This window comes from Choloepus didactylus, chromosome 12 (genome assembly GCF_015220235.1).
Source record: "Choloepus didactylus isolate mChoDid1 chromosome 12, mChoDid1.pri, whole genome shotgun sequence".
NCBI lineage: Eukaryota > Metazoa > Chordata > Mammalia > Pilosa > Megalonychidae > Choloepus > Choloepus didactylus.
The window spans coordinates 21,922,053-21,943,368 of NC_051318.1; the positions used below are offsets into that span (position 1 = coordinate 21,922,053).

At 44.7% G+C, this 21,316-nt stretch overlaps 1 pseudogene; it reads left to right on the forward strand.

Annotated features, from left to right (window-relative positions):
* The first annotated feature begins 8,040 nt into the window (after window positions 1-8,040).
* On the forward strand, window positions 8,041-17,357 carry LOC119506787 (annotated as a pseudogene).
* Window positions 17,358-21,316: the final 3,959 nt, after the last annotated feature.

Here is a 21,316-nt window from a genome sequence, read left to right on the forward strand (position 1 = left end):
GGATATGTTATATTTCACAATAAGGAAATAACAGAAACTATGATACTATAACTCATAACAACTTTGGAAATTTCCCACATATCTACCTGTTAAATCATACTTTGAAAATTATCACCTTTGTGTGTATATGTTATATTTCATAATAAGGAAATAACTGAAACTGTGGAACTTTGAAATTTGCTCTCTAACTATTTGTTAAACTGCACTTGGAAAGTTATCACTTCTATGTATATATGTTATATTCAACAATTAAAAATGATTAAAAAATAAGAAACTGCAGGAGATCAGGGAAAAAAAAAAAGGAATCTGCATGTGCTATAGAATTTAGTCCAGAATCTCTCACTTGTCAAATAAGAATTAAAGAAGAAAAGTTCTTGTCAGATAATATAAAGAGTGAAATGGTGTGAACCTAAGAGAAATGTCAAATGGGACATTAATTTTCTGTCATTTTTACTATTACAATTCTAACTACTTCTCTGAGTCCCTTAAAATAACACCAAATGAATTAAATTGGTGGCAAAATGCTGCCAACTTACCATTCTAAGTCCAGTTTATTTGCATCATCACACACACTCCAATATCCTTTATTTCAATTCCAATTTTGCCTCCCCTCCCTCTCCCATTTTACAAAAGGTAATTAAATAGCCTTAAAGGCAAGGGACCTTTCCTTTTGAAGTGATCATAATTACAACTTTGAGTTATGAAGGGGTTGACTTTCCCAAGATAAATATTCAGATTTTAGTTAAAGTCTTCATTAATAGGAACCTAAACTTCAGGAAGGGGCTCTCTCAACTACAAAGTTAATTAGACCAGCCAGATATGGGGGAAATTAAACAGAAACCTCAGCAGTCAATTAAGGGTAGGAGGGATGGAGACTCAAATTCCAGAGGGAGACTGGATTTCAAGTTACATAAAATCCTTTCATCTTTGAGGTGTTCTCTCTTCACTACATTTTGCAAATCCAATAATATTTAAAAGTTAAATTCATTCCCTACTTTTTCATTCCCCTCTCCTCCTAATTACTCTTACAGAGTGTCTCTGTAAGAAAATTATGCCTATACTACTCTTTAAAAAGCATAATCACCACATAAATTAGGGAATACTTAACACACAAGAGGTTGGTAATTAATCTTATATGGTTCCCAAAGTCCACCGTCTTATAGTACAGACCACTTCAGGCTTTACAACAGTCTTTCACATAAAGCACGTTTTCATGGTCCTGGGAGGCAGCCAGGGGAGATATTATCACCGTTACACATAAAGCAAAACTGAGGTTCAGACAGCTTGTCAGTGATTCTCAACCGCGGCTCCACGTTGGAACCACTTGGAGAACTACCAATGCACAGACCCCATCCCCAACCATCGAATCACAACCTCTGAGGGTAGAGCCCTACAAGTGGATAGGCAAAAGCTAAAGGTAAATGCTCACACAGAGCCCTAAAATCCTCTCCCCCTATCTAGTTACATATTGGAAACTCACCGCAGAGAGAGACTCCCCACCCGCCAATCCAGGACTGCAGGGCTGGCTTTTGGCAGCTTCCCAGCCAGCTGGCAGGTGCAAGAAGAGAGCCACCCTGATCCAAGTCGGCTGGGAGAGAAGTCAGGAAGGTGCCCACTAATGAACACAAGGTCTGAAAACCAGCTTTGGGCCAATCATTCCATCGCAACAGGCGTACTAGAAAATGCTCTGCCTGCAGCGACTGCTTCCAGTCCCCAGCACGTACCTGGCCAAGTGTGACCCACCTGGCCAAGCGTGGGCCTCTGGCCTGTTGGTGAGGGGGAAGCCACCAGGACACAGTCCACGGCCACCAGCTCATGGGAGGGCACTGCTATTTTTATGGCTGCAGCCCTGCCCCTCCCTCAGTGGCCACACATCCTGCTGCCCTCCCACTGACCATCCTCTGCACATCCTGCCTTTCCACAGCTACAGTCTCACGTTAACCCGTTCACCTTCCAGGGGCTCTGTGTGAGGCAGCTCTGGGCGCAGATGCCCCTGGATGTGGATTCTGGCTATAGATTATAAGGAGTCTGATCTACATCACTTGCTCTGAAAAAGTCTCCTCACTCCAGGATCACCCCCCCCACACACACACACACACACAGAGTTTATATTTAAGGCTCTAAGAACACACATTTAAAGGCCAACAGCTGGCTCAGCTAACAGCCCAAAAGGATGAACGGCAACAAAATATGATTAAAAAATAACTCGCAGTAGTAAAAGCCTCCAGCGTTAGACGAGAAAATAGCATTCTCATTTACAAAACAGTGAATAAGTCTTTTCGGTTGCCCTTTTGAAAAGCAAAGTAGCTGTATCTGCCTTTCCCTCTGGGAGAAAGTCGGGAAAACGTGCGCCAGACTCTGGGGACGACGCTGATTGGGGACCGTGGGAGAATTTTAAAAGATGCGGGCGCGCTCCCCGGGCGCCACTCGCTCCACCGCTGCCCTGTGCCCGGACACCTGCTCGTCAAGCCCAGCCCGGGCGCGGGGTCAGAACGAGCTCGGGATGTCACTCTCCGGAGCTGCCAACTCCAGGGAGCCGGGTGGGGCCACAATAAGGGAGAACCCCACCCCACCCCCCATTTCCCCGGGTGACAATGGAGAAGAGACGCCTTTGTGAACGTGGAAGCCCGCGTGCCCTCCTCTTCTCCGGGCTCCCGTTAGGGGAATCGACTCGCCCTCGGAATCCGCCGGGGCCAGAGTTCAAATGCAGGTTCCCAACGGCCAGGACGCGGGAGACAGGGGCAGCCGGGGTTAGCTGTGGCCCCAGGCGGGGGAAACCGCCCCGAAATCTCAAGGAAAATCAGGCCGACAGGTTGCCGTCCCCTTTAGCCACTCCGAGGCCGAGCAGGCGCCGGGAGCCGGCCGGGGGCGGCCGCGCGCGGTGGAGACGCGCCCCAGGGCGCCGACCGAGAGCCCGTGGCCCGCGCCAAGCCGGCAGCCGAGTAATTCTCCGCGGCGGGGCGGCCTCAGCGGCTGCCCGGTCTCCTCGCCCCCCTCGGCCGCCTCGCCCCCTCTTCCTCCTCCTCCTCCTCCTGCCCTCCCCGCTCGCCCCCGGCCGCCCACGCGCCGCCTGCAGACAACAAAGCGCACCCGCCCCGCGCCCGCCGCACCGACCTGGCCGGGCCGGAGCCGCGCTGCACCCTCCTCCGCCGGGCTGCGCTCCGCAGGTGCCGGCCGCGTTGGGCCCCTGGCCGGTCGCCCGCCGCGTCCTGGCGCCGCCTCCTCCAGCCAACTCGCGCCGGGCGCTGCAGGAGCCAGTGGAGGTGCCCGCGCCGCACTTCTGCGCCGAGGCTCGCGCGGGCAACTCGCGGAGGGCGAGAAGGAGGGGCCGGGGCCGGGATGGAGGGAAGCGTCGCGAGGAGGGGCCGCCCCCTTCGGAGCGCTCCCGCCCCAGCCTATTTTACCTCCACCTCCTCCCGCCCGGGGGCAAGTTGGGAGACCCCGGGAACCCAGATGGAGCGGCAGCTGTGATGACCGCTCGGAGGCAGCCGGGCCCGGAGTGTTACGCTGAGCAAGAAACGATTTCCCAGAGCTCGGTCTCCTTTGAGCGCATCCCGGACAGCGAGCCCCAGAGCGCACGCTCGGCCCTAAACGGAGTGGCTCAAGAGGACTCGGAAACCTCGCTCCATTACTCACCAGCTTTGACTTCTCTGGACTTATTTGTAGAGCCGAGGAGATTCCCACCCTGACTCTCTCGGGGTGTTGGTTGCTGCATAGATCAAGACAAACAAAAAGGGAAGTTCTTGGTAAACTATAAAGCGCTCCAAAAGGGAAATGGAAACCCACATTGGAGCTTCTCTCCACCCTCCTGTAACCCAGACGTTAGGATTTAAAGACTGATTATGATTACTGAAATATTACATAGATATTCCTTTTTGCATTCTGGTATGTTAGAGTAGGCAGAGGGAAATACATGAAACCTGAACTGTAATCCAGCTGCCTTGATTGAGCTCTGATGATGATTGTATGGCCTTTATCTTGCGTGCTTGTGATTGTAAAAACTTTATGACTAACCTTCACTTGTACCCATTTATCCGGATTTTTTACTTCAAAATCTTATGATCACTAAAGACAGCCATTAATGTTTATTAACAAAGGGTCTTGGGTCAGCCCAGAACTAACACACCCCAAGTCCAATCTTGATAACCAAAGCTGGGTCTAACCAAAAATGGGCCCGCCCTGACATGCACAGTAGCTTAGACTTAAACCTACAAGTCATCTGTACCTGATTATAATGTTAAAATCATGTCCAACATCATATTAAGGCTGCCATTTTCTTACATATGTTCTGTTACTAAGCATGTAATCAATCTGCGCACTCTCAGTAATTAGATCACTTCTAATTACATAATCTGGGGCCATTGTACTCATTCTCCTTAAACCTGCCCATCTTTTGATGCTATAAAACTATCAGAATTACTGCAGTTTGGTGAGATAGATTTTGGGCCTATAGGCCATCTCTTCTCCTGCTTTGCACCTAGCAATAAACTCTTTGAAACCCAGTGTCTCAGGAATTGGTCATTTGAGTACATCAGGCAAAAGAATCCACCGCCTTGGTCAGGTAACACTCCCAACTACTCTTTCCTCTGTTCTGTTGCTTCCTAGGAGACAGAACTGTTGTTTTAGGGTAGGAGCGCAGGTTGGGCAGCCAGGCCCCTAAGTCTGTATCCCAGCTGTCAGACTAGCTTTGTGATCTTAGGCAAGTTACTAATTACTTTTTGGTTCTTCAAAGTTCTTCTCTGTTCAATGGATCTAAGAATAGTACTTGCTTGTAGTGTTGTTGTGAGGATTCAATGAGTCAGTACATGCAAAGGGCTTTGAATAGTACCTGCATAGATTATCAATAAATATAGGTTAGAAACAGGGAAAAGACTAGGGCAGCTTTGTGTGGCTCTGCAGCATATTTGAAGGGCTTCTCATTTTTCAAGTCCTAGAGTAAGAAGTGGACAAGAACTCTCTCTACTTCTCAGTATGTATTTAGATAAAGAGAACTGGTTTGCAAGTGTCATGAAAAACAGAAGGACAAAGGGGCCAGTGTACCACAGGGCAATCTTGCTTTGGTACCTACTTATGCAATTCATGTTCTTTGCAAGAAAATGAAACAAAACAAAGGTTCCACCATTAAATTCTTGTTTTTTCTAAGGTTCAGGAGAAACAGAAGTTCATTGATTGAGAACTAACAAACTTGAAGTGGTATAAAAAGAATAAAAAATCAGAAACCTTGATCCAGATATAAACTTTCTTTTAGTTGGGACTTTAAGATTGGTGAGTCTCTGTTTGGTGAGTAAAACTGGAAGCCTATTTGAATAAGCCAAAATGGAGTACCAGCAAGAGGAAAATAAATCTATACCAATAAAGCAACTGTAACTACAGGGTCTATGGCTTTACCCACCAAGAGGTGTCACAGTGATGCTTAAAATGGACTCTAGGACCACAGAGGGGACCTGCAGATACACACAGAGAAGTGATGGAGTGCTTAGAAAATTATGTCACTGTAGAACTTTCTTCCTAGTTCTTCCTAGAGGGCACATGTGCATGGTAGACTAGAGCCTGGCTTCTCAAGGTGCAGTCCCTGGACCAGCAGCATCAGCAACCACTGAGAGCTTGTTAGAAATGCAGTCTTGGGCCCCAGCCCAGACGTTCTGCATCACAGCCTGCATTTAACACGATCCCTGGTGATTCGGATGCCCACTAGATTTGGAAAGCTGCACACTAGAGGCCCGAATCTTGTTGCACTGAAAATTTCTGCATCCCTGGGCATGCCTAACTCTCTCCTGCAAGGACAGGTACGGGGAGGCAAGTGGTGGAGTGACAAGTTAGAGCAGGAATGCATGAGGAGGCATTAACATGCAAGAGGAGAAAGATTCGCTGTGAAAAAGGGGATGGAGTGGGTTTGGGGAAGAAGGGGAGGGATAATTTGAGAACTACAGGAAATTCAACAGATGGGGTCTCCTTCAACCCAATAACGTTTTCTTCACAGTAGTAGCCAAGGAGACAAATGTTACTTATCACTGGAAATGTCTCCAAGAATTTTGAGGGTCAAAACCAAAGCAGATTTCCCTTCTCAAAGGTACCTGTAATTAAAAAGTTCAGAGTGGACAAAAATGGTGTTCTTTACCTGTTTTTTTTAAGACCAACACCCAGTTTTCCGTTACAACATCAAAGATCTCTGATTAACACAGATTCTCTCAAATAGACTATATTAAGTATCATTTAATTGGGCAATAAAATCCAAAGGGAGACAACCCCATTGAATCTTCCCTGAGATGAATTCTCTGCAGGATGTGCAAACAGATAGCATCACTGGTGCAGAAAATGAGGGGAAATGGCCAGTGATCCCTGCTGTGACCCCTCTAGGCACAAATCTCCCAGGCCAGTATGGAGACACCAAACTCAAATGTATTTTGCCATAATGCGAGGACTTCCACGTGACGTCCTGAATGATGCATCACGATTACACATAATGTGGCCTGGCAAAAAGCTGGCAGGTCGCTCACAGACAAACAAACAAACAAACAAAAGAACCTGAGAATATTTTTTCTCCATGAAAGCTTTCTGCTTTGGGACGTAGTAACCAATGCAGTAAAAAATACAGAGGACAAAACCCCACGATTTCTCTGCTGTTCAGAAAATGTTAAGGGTTACTACTTTAAGGCTAATTCTAAAGTTGAAGTAGTTCAAGAGGAAATTAATTCCCCAGCTCCAAAAGCCCCGTTTCAGCTTATCACACATTTCCTCAGCAGCGCCCCGCTGGTATCTGGCTTGTTATGGCCGGACAAGCCCTTTGTGCCCCTATAGTGCTTTCACGGCTACAGAACCCCCTAGTGAAACACAAGGAAATTACCATCACAAACAGATTTCCATTAAGTGCATTGCTAGGTGCAGAAATCTAAAGACTAATTCACACCAGGGTATCATTTGCTTACAAATAAATGGATCAGCTGCAAGAAGTAAGATTGCAGCAAGGAAAAGTAGGGATTAACTATACATCCTGCCATTAGTCCATATTCACAGCACATGGATAATGACATGTATGTCCCAAGCCCTGCCTCCAGGACATTAGCTCTGCCCCAGGGATAGAAATTGCAGTTTGCCTACTGTAGATTCAGCATAAATCACAAAAGACTTATAGCAAGTGTGTTCCATTTAGCAAGCACCTGGAAAGTTATCAGAACAACACATCTGCAATTTGTAATTGCTGGGGAATTCTATAAAGGCATCTCTGGTTCATTACTGTGTCCAAAAAGGAGTTTAAGAAGGTTCACCTGCCTTCCATATTTTCCCCATTTCTCCGACTTAGTGTTTGAAATTTTACCATTATAAATTAAATCTTTTATGTAAAAGCATTGCTCTCTCAAAGAAGTCTATATTAAAAAAATGATTTCTGTCTCTCAAGGAATAATACCTTAGTTGGTATCCTCGTAATGACAAAGGAAAAGAGGGTGACAGGAATGTGATGGGAGGGAGGAGGGAGGACATGTGAGGAGGGGTTAGTCTGGGAATTCTTGGGAATGGACACAGGAAGCTGGATGGACTTTTCTAGAGAGTCCACTTCTACAAGGAGGCCACTGTTATCTATAGCATTGAATCTTCATTCAGAACCTTCGTGATCTCCTTTATCCTATTTTAGTGTTTCCAGGTGGCACAGGAATGAGAACATGAGAGCAGCAGAAAGAGAAGTTAATCATCTGCGGGTAACTTTAATTCTGCTTCCCCATTGCATTAAACCCCTCCTTCTGATCACACCTATGGGATTATAAGGGGTTCCCTAGGACTAGCTGATGGAAGATGTAAAAACCTCTGGATCATATAGCTGTTAGGTTAATATATTGGGGCAAGCTGGAAATGGACAACTGCTGCCCTACAGCCTCTGTCAAGGATGGCCCTGAATGATAGTGGTGAGAGGAAATCCTCCAAGTGGGTGGAACTTTAGGCAGTAGACATGGTCATCAACTTGTAGTTGGAGAAAAGGGCTGAGATAAGAAAATACATGGACTTCTGAGAGGCAGCAAATGGCTTGGTTAGTTATCAAAGGCCTGGATGGAGCAAGGTTGGAAGACATGTGACAGTGCCCTGGCGAAGAGACACATGGATGGATCTATGAGAGTGGGTGCAAAGTGCATGGACCTGCATATCTCACATCAGTGTTCACCAGAGAGCATCACAGCAGAAGAGACGCTGAACAGTTGGGTGCGTAGGATGACTTGTCCAGGGCAGGTCAGCCAGCCTCTGTCATCAGCCACCCCAGTGTTTATACAATAGGCCAATTAATGGAGTAGCCATTGTGGTGTGGAGACAATGCATGGACCCAACAGCATATACTCCATCTCCCAAAGGCTGATGTTGCTACTACTGATGCTAAATATATGACCATCAGAAGAAGAGTTCAATGATAGCAAATTGATTACACTGGATCTTACCTACCCTGGAGATTTTTTTTGAGATTTATCCTTGCTGAGACTGAAACATATTTGGGATATAGGTTTCTCTTCCTTACCTGCAGTGCCTTGTCCAGGACTACTCTCTAAGAGCTCACAGAGTGTGTGATTTATCATCATGAGACCCCACACAACATTGCCTTGGACAAAATGGAAGAATGACAATAAGCACATGACCATGGGATCCATCGGTCCTGCTATATACCACATCACTCAGAAGCTGCCTCCCTAATAGAAAGTTGAAGTGGCCTCTTACCAGCACAGGTAAGAAACCTGCTTGCAGATGAAAACCCGTGGAGTTGGGATGGCATCCTTGAAGACATGGCATATACTTTGAATCAATGGCAAGTTACACGATGCTGTGTCCTGAAAAGTCATAATATGCTTATGTGTAAACCAAGGGGTGGAACTAGGAGTGGCCTCATCACCATCACTCCCAGTGACCTCCTTGGGAATTCTGTGCATCCTGTCCTCACAAAGTTAGGTTCCGCTGGATTGGAGAACTTGGTTTTCAGGGGTAGGGGTGACAGGAGATAGAGGAAAGATTCCAGTGAACCTAAAATTATGGATACAACATGTTTATTTTGGTTTCCTTATGCCTGTGGACCAGTAGAATAGAAAAGGATTTTCAATACTGGCTCTGGTTGCTGCTACATAATGGGAGAAAAGAGGAGGGTGTCTGAACTCAGGTGTTCACCTGAGCACTTCTTGATTTTTGCCTGGCAAGAACCAAAATAATGAGCAATTAAAGCAATTAATTGCTTGCCCCTCCTTCCCTTGCTCTTTCTGTAAGAAGATACACCCTCAAGTCTTTGGTTTAATTGCTTCCGTGCCGACCAGCTTTTGCGCCACGTGTCCAGCCTGCTTCAGCGTCACGCTGGAAGGCTTCCTGCAAAGTCTGAACCCCCGAGGGGACCAGGTCTCCCCTTCCCAGTGACCGGCTGGAAAGGACATCAAGAGCTTGACTTCTTCCCACTCGCAGTGCACCCGGAAAGTGCCACTGACACGGGTATCTCCAAGTCCAAGGGCAGTGCCTTACACCAGGCCCTACAACCTTGCACTTCTCTCTGTTGCTTTGGTTTTCCCATATAGGGAAACTGAGGTTGGAATGGTTTTCAAGTTATTATTTATTCAGATGCCTATGCCCCTTCAATTAGAAGCATCTTAGTTGGCTTACAGGCAGCAAACTTTTCAGACAACAAACACATACAAAAAAATCATTATTGGTTTTAATAAAAATATTTTGTTATGAATAATGTATGCATTGAATAGAAGGCATGTCACCTATTAATATATGAAGAATGTTAAAATCACACCATACCCATGAACTCACCATCCAACCTAAGAGCAATAATGTTACCGATGTCACTGATGCCTCTTTCCTACCCCCCGTGCTCTCCAGAAGCACTTACATATTGCAGAACAATGTATTCGTTTTGCCTGGTTTTTGGTTTTTATAAAAGTGATCCCAAACTGTATGTAGTCTTATGTAACCTGCTTTTCTCATTCAATACAACTTTTCTAAAATTCAGCCAGTTCTCCCCCAGGTTGCATTTGACTGCTCTTCACTCATCCACAGCCAGAAAGCATGTTGCTAGGCAACCCAGAGGGAGTCTCAGAGTCACAAGTTGACAACTCTCTTTCTTTCCATAGATCCCTTGGGGTTTATCTTTGTTATGTGCTCAATAACGCACTGAAAATGTCTGTTGGTTTACCCAGCATCGTGTCGTATTGGAGGGGGAGAGCCTTCCAGAATCTCCCGTCCCCCTTACTACCAGGAGTAGAGGTACTTGGTCCGGTGTTTGCTTTTGAAGCCTGCCTCTCCTGGGCCGTCCCTGGCACTGCACTGCTTGTGAGCATATGGCCTGTCTCTAGGAGCAGATGGCCAGTGCTAGCCTGCTGCCCAAGGCCCAAGGATTCTGACTCAGCAGGAGGTGGGGCAAGGGCCCCCAACCACCCCAAGCACATTCATTTGCTCACTCAGTAAAATATTTGTTGGGTCCTGTGCTGGTTTGAGTGTACTGTGTCCCCCAAATGCCATTATCTTTGTGGTCTTGTGTGGGGCAGAAGTTTTGGTGCTGGCTGGATTTGCTTGGAGTGTGCCCCACCCAGCTGTGGGAGATGATTCTGATGAGATGTTACCACGGAGGCGTGGCCCCGCCCATTCAGGGTGGGCCTTGATTAGTGGGGCTATATAAATGAGCTGACTCAGAGAGAGGGAAGGGAGTGCCGCTGGGAGTGATGTTTTGAAGAGGAGCAAGCTTGCTAGAGAGGAACGTCCTGGGAGAAAGCCGTTTTGAGGCCAGAGCTTTGGAGCAGACGCCAGCTGCCTTCCTAGCTAGCAGAGGTTTTCCAGACGCCATTGGCCATCCTCCGGTGAAGGTACCCGATTGCTGAGGTGTTACCTTGGACGCTTTGTGGCCTTAAGACTGTAACTGTGTAGTGAAATAAACCCCCGTTTTATAAAAGCCTATCCATCTCTGGTGTTTTGCATTCTCCAGCATTAGCAAACTAAGACAGGTCCCTCCTAAGTTCCAAGCCCTGTGATAGACTCGGGGGATTCAGCAGAGAGCAAGACAGGCAAAGTCCCTGCCTGCAGGAAGCTTACATTCGAGTAAAAAAAGACAGGAAATGTATAAACAAGCTCACAAATGCACAATATAAAGTCAGGTTATGATTAGTGCTATGGATAAAAACTAACACAGGGCAAGGGGATAGAGAGGGATGGGGGTGTGATCAACTTCATCCAATGCTGCTGGATCAGACAAGGAGAAGTGGTCAGTGAGCCGTCAGGGAGTGAGTTCATTGGAGCGGTGGAGATAAGCCCTCTTTAGGTGAGTTGAGAAGAGAATGGTATATAAGGAAATAGAGACTACAAATATAGACATGTTTGGAGGCTTTTGGCCAAAAATTGGAGAGCCGAGAAACATGTCAAAGCTGAAAGGAAATGGGGTCAAGCAAGATTTTTTTTGAGATGGGCTCTTTTTCTCTGTTGGTGGGGATAATCCACAGAGACCCTGATGCTGCACAGTGAAAGGGGAGAAAGCGCTTATCTGCCACAGACCACCTCTTCTTTCCAGGAGAAAGACTCTGCTTTCTCAAGAAATTATGTAGCCATGAGGGACTGGTTAAATACTAATTTCTAGAATGGATAAACAACATGTGATATGGTATCTACATACAATGGAATATTATTCCACTGTAAAGAGGAATGAAGTTCTGATACATGCGACAACATGGATGAACCTTGAAGACATAGCGTTGAGTAAAATAAGCCAGACACAGAAGTACAATTATTGCATGAACTCACTTATATGAAACAACTAGAATGTGCAAATTTATAGAGATAGAAAGTGGATTAGAGGTTACCAGGAGCAGAGGCGGGAGCAGAGAATGGGGAGCTAATCCTTTATGGGAAAGTTTCTGTTTGGGGAGATGGAAAAGTTTTGGGGATGGGCAGTGGAGATGGTAGCACAACACTGTGAATGTAATTAACACCACCGAATTCTATACTTGAAAGTGGTTAAATGGGAAATTTTATGTCCTATATATGTTGCCAAATAAATTAAAAAAAAAAAACACATAGAACTGTTAAACACAAAGAGTGAACCCTAATGTAAGCTGTGGACTTCAGTTAATATAATAATATTGACTCATCATTTGTAACAAATGTACCACACTACAGCAAAATGTTAATAATAGGGAAAACTATGTATATGTGGGGTGTGGGTAGGCGGCGGTGTTTTACGGGAACCCTGTACTTTCTCTGTAATTTTTCTGTTAACCTACAAATGTGCTAAAAGATGGCGCTTATAAAAAAAATACCAATTTCTAGCCTTCAATTTCACAAATATTCTTAAGCGTTCTCATTACAACCACATCACGTTACAGACATTACAATCTTAGTACATTATTAAACTCATATACCACTGTGTACAACTAGCTCTACATTTTAAACACCCTTTTTTTTTAACAAGGCACCCTCTCAAAGGCTGTAACATGGCCCTTGGTGAGGATTCCTTCATTGTCTTCTAAACCAAGGACTGTCCCAGTTAATTGTGGTCACTTGTACACTGAGGTAAACCATTTGGAAGTGACGTTGAGCACGCACTGCTCATTCAGTCCCAGGATGGTGATTTCATCTAAGTTGTAGCTGAGCATTGTCTTAGTTAACAAACCAAATAGCTCCTGCAACCTAGTTCTCCAAATATATCCTGCAGGTGGCAGCCTCTGCTCATAGCCTGTGACGGCTTTAAAGCCAGACTAAATATTTTGATGTATCCTCCCCACCCCGCTGCCCCAAAACTGAATCAACTTTTCAACACATTCACAAGAAATAGATATTTTATTAGTTTTTGAGGATAATATGCACATAATGTGAGTCCTCATCTCACAGCTCACAGCTTCTGAGTCTCTCAATTTTCATCTCTTCTTCAGGCTCCTATTTCAGCTTCCAGTCTTCTCCTCCAGGCCTCCTTCTGGGCCTTTTCCCAAGCTGCTGCTAAAACACCCTCTCTGCGACCCTGAGCTAATCGGCATTCACCCTCGGGTGCACGCCCCACTCAGCACCTGGGAGTTGGCCCAGGAGCCGGCCTGCCCCGTCTTCCCACATGCACCGTGGGTGACTGAAGCCAGTCTCCCTGCTCCTTCCCTCTGCTTCTACCTGCGATGGGAGGGCCCTGGGCAGGGCAGCTGGGGCAAGGTCCAGAAAGGGCAGGGAGCCATGTCTTCCACAGCCATGTCTATCCCCAACGGGAAAACGCCTGGGTGCAGGGGACATTTACCCCATCGCGGGTTGAGAAATGTTGTCATTTTTTTATTTTGCTTGTTGTTTTGGTCTCTTTCACTCAAAAGAGTTAATACAGGCCTGTGATCCTTTATCTGATCACATTACTGCCCAGGGTGTCTTGGAATTCAGAATATCTTTTGGATTCTGGAAAGCACAGCACTGTGTAATCAAACATATTACCATTTCTGCAGCAAAAAGTATGACTTGTTATACTAAGTAGGATAAATGAACCCCACAAATAGCCTCACTTCATTCCAGATCAGGATTGCCACCAAATGAGTTATAAATAATATTTTGCTTTTCAGAGCTTTTGGGATTTCAGAATTACAGGTGAGGGTCTGTGGTCTTCTATACCTAAAGCCCTTGGGATTGTGCCTAGAGCACACTAATCACCATACACGTGTTGGCTATGGGTATTATTTGTCTGGCTGTAACATGTTCTTAAGTTGGTTAAACCATTCTTATGGGCACAGGATACCTGAATCAGGGTATCTGTAAAATCACTAATGGTAGTCCAGAAACAACTCCGGAATACACGGATCTTGCTAAGTCTCTGGTGACTTCCCTTTGGACGCGACAGGGAAATGGGGTCTGGTTGCCTGTTTGTTGCCAGGCAGAGGAAGCAGAGAGGGCTGACGATGATGCATCACGTCCCTCCAACTGGTGCCTGGACTGGGATTCAGACAGGTTTCATATCTGCTGAACTGGAAACGGAAACAAGTAGGAACCAAATGCATGAGGTGTTTTTGCTGTTGTTTTGTTTGGCAGAAAGATAATGGGAAAGGGTTTTTGATGCTCTTGACAGGAAAGGGCACACAATATGATCTCTACTTCAGCTATCGATTACCCCTCAACCAGGCTCCATGAGCTCACACTTGAGCTCTCTGAAGAAAGGAAAGGCAGGCCAGAATGGCTTTGCTGAGGTGTCTGGTGACAAGGTATGGCACTTAATTGGGCAAAAGAGGCATTCTTCTCATTTGTGTGCAGAACCTGGGGCTCACTGGCACCTGGACGGTTTACAACTCAGGGAGCCCCTGAAGACAGCACCCAGGTCAGCATCGCCACACTGCAACTCTGTGATGACCGAGGAGGTGTGCACGCCTCTCCACAAGGTTTCCGGGAAGCAGACCTCACTGGGTGGAGGGAAAGCAAAGGGGAAGGACGACGGAAGATTGTCTCAGAAGGAACTGGGAGAGACACTGCATCCGAGATTGGGAAAAGAGCCAGTGGAACTTGGGTTGTAAAAATTAATGTGGGACAATTACATGGAATTTTGAATAGGAAGTGAGATACGGTAGGTTAGTATGGGTTAGAGTGAAACAGTGACACATCCCAAAGTAATTTGGGCAGAGAATAAAAAATATATTTACAGCCTCCCCCACCCCAAGGAGCTGGGGGAAGGTGCAGAAGTGTTGGACTTCCTCACCTGGACTGGTGTTGATGTTGTCACAAACATTGGGACTGGCAGTTTGATGTGCCGAGCCCTCTAACATGGGACTTGCCCTTATGAAGCGCGTTACTGCAAAGGAGAGGCTAAACGTGCATATAATTATGCCTAAGAGTCTCCCCCGAGTGCCTATTTGTTGCTCAGACGTGGCCCTCTCTCACTCTAACTGAGCCAACTCGACAAGTGAACTTGCTGCCCTCCCCCCTACGTGGGACCCAACTCCCAGGGTTGTAAATCTCCCTGGCAACGCAGACTATGACTCCCGGGGATGAATGTGGACCCAGCATCGTGGGACTGAGAGTATCTTCTTGACCAAAAGGGGGATGCAAAATGAGACGAAATAGTTTCAGTGGCTGAGAGATTTCAAATGGAGTCGAGAGGTCACTCTGGTGCACATTCTTATGCACTATATAGATAACACCTCTTAGGTTTTAATGTATTGGAATAGCTAGAAGTAAATACCTGAAACTACCAAACTCCAACCCAGTGGTCTGGACTCCTGAAGATGATTATATAATAATGTAGATTACAAGGGGTGACAGTGTGATTGTGAAAACCTTGTGGATCACACAACATATGGATGGATGAGTAGAAAAATGGGAATAAAAAATAAATGACAGGGGGGATGATTTGGGTGTTCTTTTTTTACTTCTATTTTTTATTCTTATTCTGATTCTTTCTGATGTAAGGAAAATGTTCAGAAATAGATTGTGTGATGAATGCATAACTATATGATCATACTGTGAATAGTTGATTGTACACCATGGATGATTGTATGGTATGTGAATATATTTCAGTAAAACTGAATTAAAAAAAAATTAATGTGGGAGAAATTGTGGGAAGACAGTGAGTAGGAATCCCCTGGAATCGGTCCCTTTACCAGCACAGCTATTAAACAGGTGAGACTAGGGAGTGTTCCTCATTTTATCCTGATGGTAGAGATCAGGAAACTGCAAAGACTGGAAAGTTCGTAAAAAGGTTCACAGATGAAGAGTCTAGAATATTCCTGCTGGATAGGTGTATTACCAGGGATAAAGAGGCCCCAAACGAGAGAGGATAAGAAAAAGGGAGGACAGAGGGTGAATGGGAAGATTGGGAAGCTCTAGATTACTTCAGTGATTAAAAAAAAAAAAAAAATCTGGAAAACAAAAGTTTGATCCAGAAGGGGATGATACAGAGGAGACAGTATTACAGAGAGTTCAGGAAATCAGTTCTCACAGATCAGGGTAAAAATCTTGCTACTACATCTTGCTAGAATGCTGAGGAGGAAGGACCCAGGTACAAGTCTAAAGTTTCACTGAAACGCAATAGAGAAAGTGATGGATTTAGAGAAGAAAAAAATTATAAACTCAAAGAGATTGGATACGTAGTGGAAAGGCCTAGCACTGCAAAGGATAAACACAAGGAAGATGACAAAAGTTCTGAGAGTAACAGTAAAGAAAGAAACTCAATCACCTCAAAGACCTCTTTGATTACCATCCTCCTCTACACAAGAATCTGGAAGCACAAGAAAAGTCTGCTTTCCTAGAGGAGAGCCCACTTAGGATCCAAATGAGAGCCAGTGAGTCTCACCATCCTGAAGTCAAACTCAAATGGCACTTGTTCCTCTTGATGGAACAGATCTGCTTCCTTGACTAAGACAGGCCACCTGCTAGAACTCCAGTCCATTCGGTCAAGGAGGAGCAAGAATTCCAACCCATCTTTGACCACATTAAGTTGCCACGGGCCAGCAAAACACTTCAGAGTCATGTGCTCAACACATTGTGTCCTTGGTTCATCACGTTCAAGAGCAATACTTCAAACCAGCTGGACTGGCCCTAAACGGGAGGTTCACTTCTCTCAGGAAGCCACCGAAGAGCAGAGTGCCCAGCGAAAGAGCCCTGAGAGCCAGAGGAGAACTGAGGTCTCTCCAAGTGCCCCGAGGAAGCAGACCTGCCTAGCAGGAGAAGAGAGAGTTTTTCAAGAAGAAAACCAAAAGAGAGATAAAAAAAGTAAGGTGAGATTCCGCTGATCAATGACATTGATCATTGTAGAAAGGAAAGAAGTAAAGAATGGGAGGATTCCAAGGGCTCCAGGGATCCCAGTAGCTCAGGAAAGCAGGGAAAAACTCCAAAAGATAGAAAGGATACAAATCTTATAAAGATGACAGCAAACATAAAAGTAGAGAGCAAGCTCATTCTCCATCTTCAAGCTCTTGAGCATCGCCTTCTTCTCCCAGTTCTCAAGGAGTAAAGGAAAGTAAGAAAGAAAGAGAAGGAGAATTTAAAACTCACCATGAGCTCAAAGAATAGTCAGGCTTGGCCGGTGTTAGCCAACCACGAGGAACCTTTTTTTGAATTAGAGGCAGAGGAAGAGCCAGAGGAGTTTTTGCTGGGACAAATACTGGTCCATACAACTCAGCTGCTACTTTTCAAAAGACTGAAGGAAGAAGAGCGTGATCTAGAATATACTCCAAAGAGCAAGAAGATGTGAGAAGAGATGATGGTGTGGATTATTAGCTCAAAAGAGGAAGAGGTCATGGCACTTTTCAATAAGGCAGAGGACACTTTAATTTGAAAACATCAGGTAGCAGTTGCAATGGACTCAGGACAAATAGCAAAGGGATGAGATTGTTGAAAATGTAAAAAAGCCGATGGAAAATAATGAAGAAAAGAAGGACAGATGCAAAGAAGAAAAGGAATAATAAATCTGAAATAAGAGTTTAACAGAGAGCAGAATGTGCACCCACTGTTTTTGTTTTTACTTGATTTTTGTTTTCAAATAGCCAATAGAAATTTTAAGCCATTTTATCTTGAAAAATAGTAGACTGTATGCTGAAAATTGTGCTGAAATAAAGTAGAAAATTGTTACATACTCTATTTATAATTATCAACTTAAAAATGTTTTTTCCCTTTTTTGTTACAAGTGTAATTCTGCTTTGTCTCTAAGAATACGGTCAAGTACAGCTCTGTGAACGTTTTGCTACACCTGCTTTCTTTTGGCTGTAGCTTGCATGAAATATTTTTTTCCATCCTTTCACTTTCAGTTTCTTTGTGTCCCTGTGTCTAAGATGAGTCTCTTGTATGCAACATATTGATGGTTCATTTTTTTTGATCCATTCTGCGAATCTATATCTTTTAATTGGGGAGTTTAATCCATTTACATTCAACGTTAAAACCGTGAAGGCATTTCTTGAATCGGCCATCTTATCCTTTGGATTATGTTTGCCATATTTTTCCCTCTCTCTATTAATATCCTTTATTGTACCCATACCGAATCTCTTTAGTACTGAACCTTTCTCCAAGTCTCTCTGTCCTGTCTTTGTTTCTCTGTCTGTAGGGCTCCCTTTAGTATGTCCAGTAGGGCAGGTCTCTTGTTAGCAAATTCTCTCAGCATTTCTTTGTCTGTGAAAAATTTAAGCTCTCCCTCAAATTTGAAGGAGAGCTTTGCTGGATAAAGTATTCTTGGCTGGAAATTCCTCTCACTCAGAATTTTAAATATATCGTGCCACTGCCTTCTCGCCTCCATGGTGGCTGCTGAGTAGTCACTACTTAGTCTTATGCTGTTTCCTTTGTATGTGGTGAATTGCTTTTCTCTTGCTGCTTTCAGAACTTGCTCCTTCTCTTCTATGTTTGACAGTGTGATCAGTATATGTCTCGGAGTGGGTTTTTTTGGATTTATTCTATTTGGAGTTCGCTGAGCATTTATGATTTGTGTATTTATGTTGTTTAGAAGATTTGGGAAGTTTTCCCCAACAATTTCTTTGAATACTCTTCCTAGACCTTTACCCTTTTCTTCCCCTTCTGGGACACCAATGAGTCTTATATTCGGACGTTTCATATTATCTATCATATCCCTGAGGTCCATTTCGAGTTTTTCAATTTTTTTCCCCATTCTTTCTTTTATGTTTTCATTTTCCATTCTGTCATCTTCCAGGTCACTGATTCGTTGTTCAACTTCCTCTAGTCTTGTACTATGAGTGTCCAGAATCTTTTTAATTTGGTCAACAGTTTCTTTAATTTCCATAAGATCATCCATTTTTTTATTTAGTCTTGCAATGTCTTCTTTATGCTCTTCTAGGGTCTTCTTGATTTCCTTCATATCCCGTACTAGGGTCTCATTGTTCATCTTTAGTTCTTTGAGTAGCTGCTCTAGGTGTGTCTCTTCTGGTCTTTTGATTTGGGTGCTTGGGCTTGGGTTATCCATATCGTCTGGTTTTTTCATATGCTTTATAATTTTCTGTTGTTTTTGGCCTCGTGGCATTTGCTGACCTTGATAGGGTTCTTTTAGGGTTTGTAGACCAGTTGAAGTCCTTATCTCTAATTTATCAGATCTACAGCTTCGTGGAGTACACTTTCTCTAACTAACCAGCAGGTGGCGTCCACGAGCCACCTGTTCTCCACAAGCCCGATCTCCCCTGCTTAGCCTTTTTGGTGAGTGGGGGAGTGAGTCTTGTGGGGCCCAATTGGTGTCCCAAGCTTGCGTGTGTAGTTGGTGTTGCCTGCCCTGTATGTGGGGCGTGTTTCTGGGCAGTCGGGGAGGGGGGGTGGCCCTAACAATCAAATCTCCCTGATGATCCTAGAGTTTTAAAGCTACTGCAATAGTCTAATCCTTCAGTTCAGTCCTGCCACAGTTTGTCTCTGCCACTGACCCACAAGTCTTTGGTATTGGCGTATGGCTCCTGAGACTTGCAAGTGGGCCCCTCTTCCAGGCTGTGCACCCCGGGTCCTCTGTTGAGGGATGACTGTGCTATGTCGCAGGTGAGTGCCGTCCCCCCAGGGCAGTTCTGGGCTGCTGGGCTGTGTTGGGAGGCTCCCAGTCTACTCAAATGATGGCTGAATGGGGCTCTGTTAATTCACCTTGCTCCCCCTTCCCAGCTCTGGGACATTCAGCTGAGGTTGCAGGGAAGGCTAATGTCCACGCCCAGTTTTGTGGTGTGTGCCTGTTATTTGAAGTACTTCCGTCACACTGGGTTGTCTGGGGCAGCTCTGGGCTATGGGGCTGGCGATGGGCAGGAGTGTTTCCTGTCCACCAGGATGGTGGCTGTGAGCGGACACCCCCCTTTTCTTGGGAAGTTGTGTTGTTTAGTGAATTTTCTCAGCCACTGGATTATTGCCTTTTGTCTCAGAGCTCTCTTAGTTCTGCTCTTGACTTGATGTGCCCAAATTTCAATTCTTTGAAGCTTTCTGTATTGAGCTTCTTAGAGTAATTGTTTTAGAAAAAGCAAAAAGGATTTAAAAAAAAAAAAAAAAAAAAAAACGGCCCTCCTCAGAGATCTAATGGGTTATTGAAATGCTAATAGACAAAGCAACCAGGGCCATTAAGGAAAAGTGCCCAGGGCAGAGAGATCAGCCTTGCTTCGGGATTTGCATATGCGCCTCAAGGCCTGATCTCCGCCCTTCCCCTTTCTGTGTTCACCAGAACTCCAAAAATCCTCTGTTTTTATTTTGGAGTTTTTCGTGTTGTTTTTTTTCTATGCCTGTCTCCTCTCTGCTGGGCTGGCTGCTCTCAGAGTCTCTGGTGTCTGGCCTCAGTCTATCTATGGTTGGAGTTTGAATCAGTAGAATGAGTTTCCGGTAAGAGCAGCCACTGCAATTCTCCCTTCTCCTTCCTGGAGCTGACAGCCCCTCCTCCCCCGGGACTGAGCCTGGCAGGGAGGGGCGCGGGTCCCCTGGCCGCAAAAACTTACAGATTTCGCTGATCTCAGCAGTTCCACGTTTTCATGAGTGTTGTATGAAGTATGCCCAAAGACAGATTGCTCTGTGGTGTCCAGTCCACGCAGTTCCTGGCGTTTTACCTACTTTCCTGGAGGAGTAACTAAAACATACAGCTCACCAGTCTGCCATCTTGCCCCGCCTCCCTCTGTGAACGTTTTGATTCTCCTCCCTCCCTGTTTATCACACTTTATTCTGAAGTAAACTTTAGCTCTACATACAAATCTCTAAGCAGAAATTCTTTATAGAGACCACACTAATTATTTTAACTGTATACAGCTGTTTAACATTTGTCTTCTTAATTCAAACACACTACACCGCAGGGTAAGTAATATTTGGAGTACCACAGAACAAGTTGCTACTTTGTTAAACTAAGCTAGTTTAACACTTCAACAAGTGTTTAAGAATTTTGAAAACAAATGCCGTGCCAATAGCTAAAAAGTACAAAGCTATTAAAAGTTAGATTGGAAAATTTGAGGAATTTTTTTCTTAGGCTTCATTAAACAAAAAAACTTTTGCTCTATGAAATACACTGTCAAGAGGATGGAAATACAGGCTATAGATTGGAAAAATATATGTGCAAACTACATATCTGACAAAGGCCTTGCATCTATATAATTAATTCTCAAAACTCAACAGTAAAAAGCAAATCTATTGAGAATATGGGCAAATGGTGCAAAGAGGCATTTTACTGAAAAGAATAAACAGATGGAAAACAAGCACATGAAAAGATGTTCAGCATCCTAGCTATTAGGGAAGTGCAAACTAAGACCACAATGAGATATCACTACACACCTATTAAAACAGCTAATACATATAAATTGTTTGGCAGTTTCTTTAAAACATAAACCTACACTCACTATATAACTCAGCAATTGCACTGCAGGGCACTTATTCCAGAGAAATGAAAACATATTCACGCAAAAACCTGTATAGGAATGTTCATAGC